General features: G+C 39.4%; 1 pseudogene; it reads left to right on the top strand.

The window, feature by feature from the left end:
• Nucleotides 1–4,889: 4,889 nt before the first annotated feature.
• LOC116274871 lies at nucleotides 4,890–10,038 on the top strand (annotated as a pseudogene).
• Nucleotides 10,039–10,249: the final 211 nt, after the last annotated feature.

Here is a 10,249-nt window from a genome sequence, read left to right as displayed (position 1 = left end):
GGGTATATGTAAAGGTGGGGGGGCAAATTTCCTCTTTTATAATGAATCCACTCCAAAGATAATAGCATCAGTCCATTCACTCCTCTCTCACAGCCTAAGTACCTCTCATTAGGGTCGACCTCCCAACATGGTTCCATTGGGGATCAGGTTTCTGGCACATGCTTTTGCAGGGGGATACATTCAAACCATAGCAATTACCTTCTATCTTCTCACATTCTTTTTAATAGGGATTTATTCTCACTTACAGATGATAAAAGTAAACAAAAAGAAGGAAATAGGTGATTCTGCAAAATACATAATACACTCAAAGTTTCCTCTTGTAGTCTATCCTTTATCAGTTCACTGCAAGTTGTAAGCAGACCAGTCTGTTAGAGGCCGCCAGCCTCTATGTTTCAACTCCTGATAAAGGCTCCATAAATGGGCCAAAAGCCGTAGCATCATTAACTTAATATATGGACTTTTAAACAGACATTCCATGCTGCACACTCAAAATTCTGCTTAGAGAACACTATCTTATTAGGTAACATTTCCAAATACTGTTTTAATATTTACTGAGTCTAGCAACTATCACTCAAAGTGGCATGTTATTCTACAGATGCTAAAAGTAGATTATACTTTAAGATGAAACTTCGCAATTTTATGAAGAGTTACCCAGTAGATAGTCTTAGATAACTTGAGAAATTAATATTTCTTTGATACACTATGGCATTTTCCATTACGAGTTTTTGAATAGGGTAACTGAAGATTTTTGAACATCATAAAGAAATAGAGCATTATAAACTCATTTTTAGAAAAGTCATCTTATTGTAAGTAACAGCTGTATATTAAAAAATATTTTTATTCAGGTTTATGTTAGAGCATAGATGTTCACAAAGTAATTTTGCTTATGAGATGAGCTTAACTAGAACCACAATTGTTGCTAGTTTCAGCTGTTATGTTACCACTGGGGCCTTTCAAGGGAATATCACTTTCTGCCTTTTGATTGCATTTTTTTTAAAATTCATGTCCTAAATTGTGTTGTGTTGCATTTAACATTTTTCTTTTGAACAAGTAAGCAGTATTAGTACTTAGAAAAAGAATAAAGTCCCCAGTCTGCAAATCTAATAAAATAAAGCAATCAGTTTGAACAATACTATTAAATGAATTAAGAAAAAAATAAAATAATGTGAAAAACCTTTGGAATAAAAACTCTTAGCTATGAAACATGTCTCATTGTCATTAACAAGTCTTAATAAATAGAATATGATTGCAATCACACATGCTATAGTCCCTGATTAGAAGTCTTTATAAATGTATGTACTGATTATTTATTTATACATAACATTTCCATAATCATCTCAGGAAAGCACCCATCAGATTCTCCTATGCTTGCAAGCCATGTCCCTCTTAAGGTCATACTGGCAGAAACACAGATTAGGTGCATCACTGTTTGATCTGTCATTTGCTCTGTCTTCTAAAAATACAAATCCAAAATTAGCTATTTCCAAATTTAGTTTATATGTTTTAGTCTGAAATGAATAAAATGAAACCTCACTCTTTATTCTCCCACATTTCAATAACTTTTAAAAATTATTTACACAGAGGGACACTAAAGATAAGATGCTAGGTCTCATTTCTAATTCATTATGTTGAAGAGTAAGTATGCTGTGGCGATTGATAGATCCTTTCAAAAGAAAAAATGATCAGTTTACATATTTGCTTAACTCTTCAAGATCAGGAGATATTAGTTTAAATTTAAATTAATAGTGGGTTTAATGTTAGCTTATATTTTTTAGACAGATAAAAATATATATTTTTCAAACTGTTAAAAGAACAGGAACAAAACATTAAATGTCATAAGCCTAATGAGTTTGTGCTTATCTTTTCCAAATAATCAAGTTCAGATCATTACTTATCTTTATCACTAAAATATTTTACTAATTACTATAATGATTTTTATTTATTTTATATAACAATGGAGATTCAGGTGTACAAATGAAAGTATTTTCTTTTCATTCTTCTTAAAAATTTTTAGAATAGCTGGAATGAGCATGTATGTAGGTGGTAAAACTAGGTGCTGAAGGAGGAGAGGGTTTAAATTGATGATTAAAATCAATAATTTAGAAATAAATTTTAGCAGCATTTTAATTATGGCTTCTATTATAAATTGTATAAATTATAAATGATTTACATGTATTATCATTGCATAAGTATGATGAAAACATAAATTGGTTTAAGATCTAAAGTTATCTTTCAAATACTAGTAAATATGTTAAAAAGATAAATCCAATATGAAGTGATTAAAAGTATGCTTTCTGAAATATTCTTCCCACTCTGTGCATGTGTGTGTCTGTGTGCATGTTAATTTCATGTGAGAAGAGAACTACAGTTTTAAAGATTGCATGTCTCCTGAATCTACTTGAATAGAGGTTGATGCATTAAGATATTCTATATTAAGGGGAAAACAAAGAAGATGTTAGATTTTACTGTCATTCCGTAAGAGGGTAATTAATCCTTGTCTTTTAAAGGATAAAGGCGAATGATAATAAATGAACTTAAAAAAATGGTTTAACAGGCCAGGTGCAGTGGCTCATGTCTGTAATCCCAGCACTTTGGGAGGCTGAGCTGGGTGGATCACTTGAGACCGGGAGTTCAAGACCAGTGTGGTGAAACCCTGTCTCTACTAAATACATAAATTACCTGGGTGTGGTGGTGCACACCTATAATCCCAGCTACTCAGGAGGATGAGAGGGGACAATCACTTGAACTTGGGAGGCAGAGGTTACAATGAGCCCAGATCGCACCACTGCACTCCAGTCTGGGTGACAGAGCAAGACTCGTTTAAACAACAAAATAAAACAAAACAAAACAAAAGAGAAGGTTTAACTGAATTTTCCCTTCTCAGTTCATGTAAAGATAATAACTAGCTCTCCAGATAGCAAAATACTGATTATTTTTCATGTGATATTTTTGTTCTATCTAGAAGTTCTGTATCTAAAATTATAACATTTTTAATATTGATATTTAAAAAGAAAATGCTAATTAGATTTTTTAAAAGTACTATCCATGTTTACAGGGCCTGTTTCTTTCTTTGTCTTGTTTTTTATCATGTCTCTATTTTTATTTTTAGCATTAAACTATTAAAGTTCACTCTTAAAGCATGTCTTTTGGAAATACCCAAGGGGCATACCCCAAGCTAATGTAGGAAGATACAGAAGGATCTTAAGAGAAGGAGATGGAATGGAAGCGACAAGGGAAACGGGGAATTCTAGGTGCAGGAAACACAGGTTTTGGCTTCCCTTCTGCTCTCCTGCCCGCTCCACGATGTCGGATTCCTATGGGACAAAGGGCTCCTGAGATGTGGCAACTCTATGTAAGTGAAACCATGGCCTTGCTCTGCATCTCAGCAAGGGGGATTTGTGCATAATTTCTACCTTCTTGGCTACAGAAAATCATGGAGAATAGAATCAGAAAGGTGGGATCCTGGGAAGAGCTTGATGCTCAAAATTGTATACATAATAGCCTCATTTCCATAGAGGTTTTTTATTCTTGTTTGTACTCGGAATTTCTGACTCAAGAATGGCTAGGAGTGTGATAACCTCAGGGTCAGGCTGAACCTTAGGATCTGAAAGAGAAGCAGCAGACCAGAGAGAAGGAAGCAGAGGTGCCTGCCACACTTTATATCACATGGCCATACAAATAAAGACTAGATTTATTTCCTGTTCTATAGAAATGTGTTCTTTAGCATTCTCCTAAAACCTAAGTTTAGTAAAAAATAAGCTGAACAAGAAACCGAAAATTTATCTACGGGAAAGAATAACACAGAGAGAAGATTTCAGGCGGAGTAGGCAAAATTCAGACCTAGTGACACAGAACTACCAGAGGAAACTGACAAAATCTTTAAACAGGTGGAGCATTAAGAGTAAAGAAAAATATAGTTTATGAAAAATAATCATATTATGTTCTAATTGTTTATGTCCCCTAATATTTACATATTGAAATTATAATCCTCAAGATGACTGGGTAGTAGGAGTATTAGGTATTAGGAGGTAAGGGATTAAGAGGCGGGGCCTTTGGCAGGTGCTTAGGTCATGAGGGCCTACGCTCATAAATGGGATTAGTGCACTTATAACAGGAACCCCAAGAAACCAGCTCTCCCCTTACACCATATGATGACAGGAGGCACCATCTCTGAACCAGGAAGTAGACCTTCACCAGACTCCAAATATGCTAGTCTCTTGATCTCTGACTTGTCGTCTCCAGAACTGTGAGAAATAAATGTCTATTGTTTCATAACATCTATTGATTATCTTCTACTTTTGTGGGCCAGAGAGTCCTGGTGCGCCTTAGCTGGGCCCTCTGCTCAGAGTTGCAGGGCTGCAATACATGTCTCTATTGGGCATTACTTCTTTCTAGAGCACAGTGTTCTTTTCTAAAACTATGCAACTGTTGGCAGAATTCAGTTCCTTGCAGTTGCAGAACCGAGGTCCCTGCTTTCTTGCTGACTGCTCTTAGCTCCTGGAAGCTACCTGGAGTTCCCTGGCACGTGGCTCTCACAGGCCTTTTCACAAGATGAAATCTTACTTTTAAAGTTCAAGAAGAAAATCTAGTCCTTAAGAACTGTAAGACAGAATCTTCCATTATGTAAATAATCATGAGAATGGCTCTCCCCTAGGCAGAAATCAAAAACACAGAAGTTAACATTCTACATATTAAGGTTCTGATTAATCCTATTGTGTCCAGAGTTGGATCCTTCCAGTGGGTTCATGATCGCGATGACTTCAAGAATGAAGCCATGGACCTTCCCGGGGAGTGTTACAGCTCTTAAACATGGTGTGTCCCGAGTTTGTTCCTTCAGATGTGTCCGGAGTTTCATCTTTCAGGTGGGTTCGTGGTCTCACTGACTTCAAGAATGAAGCCGCCGACCTCCGTGGTGAGTGTTACAGCTCTTAAAGGTGGTGCAGACACCAGAGTGAGTAGCAGCAAGACTTATTGTGAAGAGTGAAAGAACAAAGCTTCCACAGCAATGGAAGTAGATCCCAGCAGGTTGCTGCTGCTGTCTGGGGTGGTCAGCTTTTAGTCCCTTATTTGTCTCCACCCATGTCCTGCTGATTGGTCCATCCTACAGAGTGCTGATTGGTCCAATTTACAGAGTGCTGATTAGCCCATTTTACAGAGTGCTGATTGGTGTGTTTACAATCCTTTAGCTTGACACAGAACGCTGATTGGAGCATTTTTACAGAGTGCTGATTGGTGCATTTATAATCCTTTATCTAGACAGAAAAGTTCTCCAAGTCCTGACTGGACCCAGGACGTCCAGCTGGCTTCCTCTCTATCATGACACGTATTGAGCTAATCAACAAAATATTTACTTATACATGCTAGAAAGCACACTGACAACAAAGTTAACTGGTTGAAAATAAAGGGAGGAGTAGAGACACAGGCAATGCAAACGAAAGGAATGAAGAGGAGACATTAGAAATCAAATGAAGGTGGCATCATTATGCAGCTATGATGAAACAAAAAGGATCGAGTTTGATGCAGGCAGTGTCACAAAGAGCAAGACTTTTGACATATTTATCTACCATATCTGGAAATTATAGAGAGTGTTTGAGTGTATGTGGGTTGCAACACTTGAGAGATATGATTAGGTAAAGGAATAGTTCATTAGGCCCTTCCAGTGTTTACCCATTATTAATATGCACATGCTATCACATTTTACATCTGTGTCAACCTCTGTGATGGCGTCTGGGGGTCTAGAGGTAACTGCCTAAATGAAAAACATCCAATTCTCTATGCCTTAATTAGAAATGTTCTGACTGAAACCAAGAAAATGGTGCCCTGAATTGTAGACACATTTGTAGGTCTTTAAAAAATACATGTTATTTTGACTAGCAGCTGCATTCCTGCTCTCTGAGGGAAAACCTGACGTTATGGCCACCCAGTCAGGCATGGAGAAGGAGCAGATGCAGCAGGAGGGCGCGGTGGTCGGAGGGCAGAACAAGGAGGTTGCCCCTGTCTCTGGCGATGGCTGTGGGACCGGGAATCAAGATCTGGCCGCCTCTGTCCCACCGTCTCCGGCGACGCGTCTCCCTGGGGCAGCGCCGCCCTGAGGAGCGATACTGCTGTTTCCAACACCGCAGCCGCCACCGCCGCCGCCATTTTCGTGGCGGATGAGGGCCCGCGGCTGCCCTCCATGGCTGCGGTGCCGGGGAAGAGGCATTCTGACCTCCAAGGCTGCCGCAGGCCTCACCAAGTCCTTGGATGTGTGATGCCCCACGGGGACAGCCAGGCCGCTGTGGGGCCACCCCCAAAGGCCACTGGCCACGCCGACGAGCACCCGGCCCAGACCAAGAGACCCGGAAACAACCGTCATAGGAAGCAGCCTGGCTGTGACCAGACTGTCCCTGCTCAGAGGCTTCCAGGGCGGCGTCTGTTTCCTGGGCCTTTGCAGCCATCTTCTCCAGGGTCCCAGCCCAGCAGCCGTTGCCATTCCGGGGCTACTGTGTCGAGTCAGGCAACGCAGCCAGGCCCTGCACTCCTCAGCCATGCATCTGGGCCAAGCCCTGCTTGCCGAAGCCGCATCGCCCCGCCAGGTCCTGCTCTCCGCAGACGTGCATCTGGTTCAGGCCCTGCCATCCGACGCTGCACCACCCAGCCAGGTCCTGCTCTTCCCCGCCGCGCCACTCAGCCAGGCCCAGCTCGCCTTGGCAGTGCACCCGCGCCGGGCTATGATCTCCGCAGCCGAGCCACCCCGCCAGTCCCTGCTTTCCGCAGAGGTGCATCCGGGCCAAGCCCTGCCCTCCAACGCCGCGGCAACCCCCCATGCCCTGCCCTTCGCGGCCGCACAGCAAGGTCAAGCCCTGCTCGTCACAGCACCAGCATGACGCCAGGCACTGTCCTCCGGAGCCGTTCCACCCAGCGAAGATCAGCCCTTCTCAGCCGCCGCTCTCCGCCTGGTTCAGCTGATGAGAATACTCTTTCCCATGGCGCTGGCTTACGACAGCTGGCCTTTCAGAGCAGCTCAGGCTCTTCTGATCCTGAGGTCCCAAGACGTACTTCCCCGCCTGGTTGGCATGCAGTCCGTATGCGTGCCTCCTCACCCTCACCCCCTGGGAGGTTCTTCCTTCCCATCCCTCAGCAATGAGAGCTCCTCCTCCTCTGGTGCTTCCAACTCCTCCTCCCAACTAAGTTTTCTGGGCAGAGTTCCTCTTCCTCTTCCCCCAGGTTTTGGGGCCTGAGATCTATCTCCACTCTTAGCCCTGATAGCCTTAGGCGTGCCTTGATGCCAGAGCTTTATGTTCCGAGCCCTGCCCTTCCAGGAGAGCAGGCGGAAAGAAAGCACAGCACACCCCACTACACCGCCTGAGCTGTGACGCTCTGTGAGCATCATCTAAGATTCGCAGAAGGAATCAACATCTACCCACTTTGTGAATGGCCTGCCTGCCCTGTGGTTACCTGTGAGGTCTCCCAAAGTTTCAGCCATTAACCAAAATCCTGAGTAGTTTTGAAGCCTCCCCTCCCCATAACTCCCTCACCTAGCATTTACCTGCTGTTGGCCTTTGATTCTGGGCTACCTTCTTTCTCAAGAGAGTTTGCCTTTGCCCTTGAGCTGAGATTTCTATTTTCCAAGTTGCCTCTCCATAGTGAAATATTTTAATTAGTAAAATAAAAGTGTTGGTTTTGTTTTAAAAATATATGCATTTTATTGAAATATAATGAATTAATATTTGGCATATGGAAAAAGTGTTGGCATGTTTGCTTATATAGTCATATGATCTACAATTATAAACAGGAGCTTAATCAACCTCAGGTGAACTTCAGTGACTCCAATTCGCCTACCTACCTCACTGGATGTATCTGGAGAGCCATCTATCGTATACTGATACTGGAAATTGCTACCTAAGCTTTATTTCACTTTGGACCATTCTAGATACAGTGGATAAATGATAATAGATTGGTGAGAGATGGATGGTATATAGATAGACAAAATGCTTCAAAAATTGAAAACGATATGCTACCATAAACTTTTACTGAACGTGTGATAGGATATTACTTTCGTTATGGGTTCAAAAATCTTAACTATGTACTAATTGTTTAGATAAATCAATTTGCAAAAAATCGTTTAGTGAACTGACCAATTAGGGAAAGAAAAAGTCACAGAAAGTCAATTCAGCACAAATCAGGTACCAATACAGTACAAGTTGTAAAGGCATGCTTCTAATCTTCCACATTATTTGAAGAATGCATTTGGGCAAATTACTTAAACTCTTTCTGCCTCACTTTACTTATCTCTACGGGTGGTAAAATAGGACCTCCACATTGGATTATTTTTGATGATTAAAGCCTAGTTATTTTTAATTTACAAAATGATCATTACCAAAAATTTATTCACAAAATTACTCTGTCAACTACTTTCTTATTCACTGTGGCATGGGATATTTTACTACCTGTGATATTCTTTAAAATCATCACATAGCTTAATATAACTAATATTAGTATAGCTGAAATTATTTTGCCACTGCAGAACAAAATTTAGTTAATTCCAGAGTATAATTTTCAGTACTTTGGGAAGTATGACATTGTGAAATGAGAGTTATATAGATATTTTTTGAAATTCAAGGATAATACATGAAGCAAGTTTCTTTCTCCAATAGATTTTCACAATATTTAATGTCTGTTTTTTCTTATTTACCGTCTTCTTAGCTTGCTTGATAGAAACACTACTTAGTATGTCATTTAAGCATATGAAATATGCTCAGTATTTGGAAGCAGAAATAAACGTACTTTTATATTATCATTTTATTCAATAAAACAGGGACAATTTTGGCTACTGAACAAATATAACACAGTTGCTAAGATGAAAGAGCTATTGGGAAATTGAAACCTCAAAAGGATATTCAAAACAATCTGAAACCTGTTGAACTAGTAATCTGTAAACTTTATAAGCATGTAACATATACAAAATTTTGGTGAATCAAAATTTTGTTCAATTAGTTTTTAGTGAACTGGTATTCACTGAATTGATTTTAGCTCAATACATGTCTGATTCACAGGATTTCCCACACACACGTACATACACCCATACCATCCATACTTACAACATTAGAAGAACTAAAATTTGAAGGTTTGGTATGAGTCATATTGCAAATATGTTATTATCCATGTTACTGATATTCTCATTGCTTAAGAGTATAAAGGTCATTTCTTCTAATAGTGCAGCATGGATATATTCTTTCCATTCTTTGTCAAGCAGAGACAAAGTTATCTTAGTCATGAAGGTGAGGATCAGAGAGATAAAGTCATGATATAGTTGGGAGACACCCAACCATTGAGAAATTTCCAGAAATAAAGATTTTAGTTTTGTAATTATTTCCAAATAATGAAACAAGGAAAATAAGCACCTTCTTTTAGATGATTGGAGGTGGAGAATGCCACTTTTAATAGTCTTCCCAAAGACTATGGTGAACTACTGGGCACTATAAGAAACCAGATGAAAAACACTGGCAGTCATTGTAGACATTTTTTAAAAGGTGATTTTCTAGACCATTACTGAAGCTGATTAATTCCAGGAATTGTACTAATGACAACTTGTGGCAAAGGTAAGGTTTTGTGATTAATGATAGTAATGGATTTAAACATGGAATTAGAAAACATTTGACTTCAATATTACACCTGATGGTGTAACTTGCTCTAACATTTTTAACATGAATTGGGAAAATAGATTTGTTGGACACAGGGCTGTACAAACCTTCATTTTATAGAAAGAGCAGTATCACCAAAGCACAATTAACAGAATATGCTGTGTAAGAATCAAATCCTGGACATTAAGCTAGATGAACTGACAGCATGAAACTTTTGGACTATTTTTCCCAGCATAGATTAAGTTTGTTCTTTGTGTGGGAAAAAGGACACAGAAAAATATTTGAAGACCAGCAAGAAGGAATGTAGCATAGACAAGAAGTGTTTACTAAGGAAACCATGTTTCCCTCCATTACTCATCCATCATTCTCTGATATGTGTTTTTCTAGTAAGTCTTAACCTATAATTTATTTTCAACCTTTACAAATTAATTATTTATGATTTTTGAACTGGTTTTATGCTTTCTATTCATTTCTTTACATTTTCCCTCTCTTTTATGTTTTTATGGCTTACGTTGGTTTTTTAGCTCTTGTGTTTTAATTTAGTCTTCATTGATGAAATATTTTCTATAATTTCAAATTGTAATTGGGACTGTATGATATTTTCTTCACATCTTTTTTCTTAATCT

Source organism: Papio anubis, chromosome 5, assembly GCF_008728515.1.
Source record: "Papio anubis isolate 15944 chromosome 5, Panubis1.0, whole genome shotgun sequence".
NCBI lineage: Eukaryota > Metazoa > Chordata > Mammalia > Primates > Cercopithecidae > Papio > Papio anubis.
The sequence above is the reverse complement of the archived record's forward strand: the minus strand, read 5'-3'. Positions and strand labels throughout refer to the sequence as shown.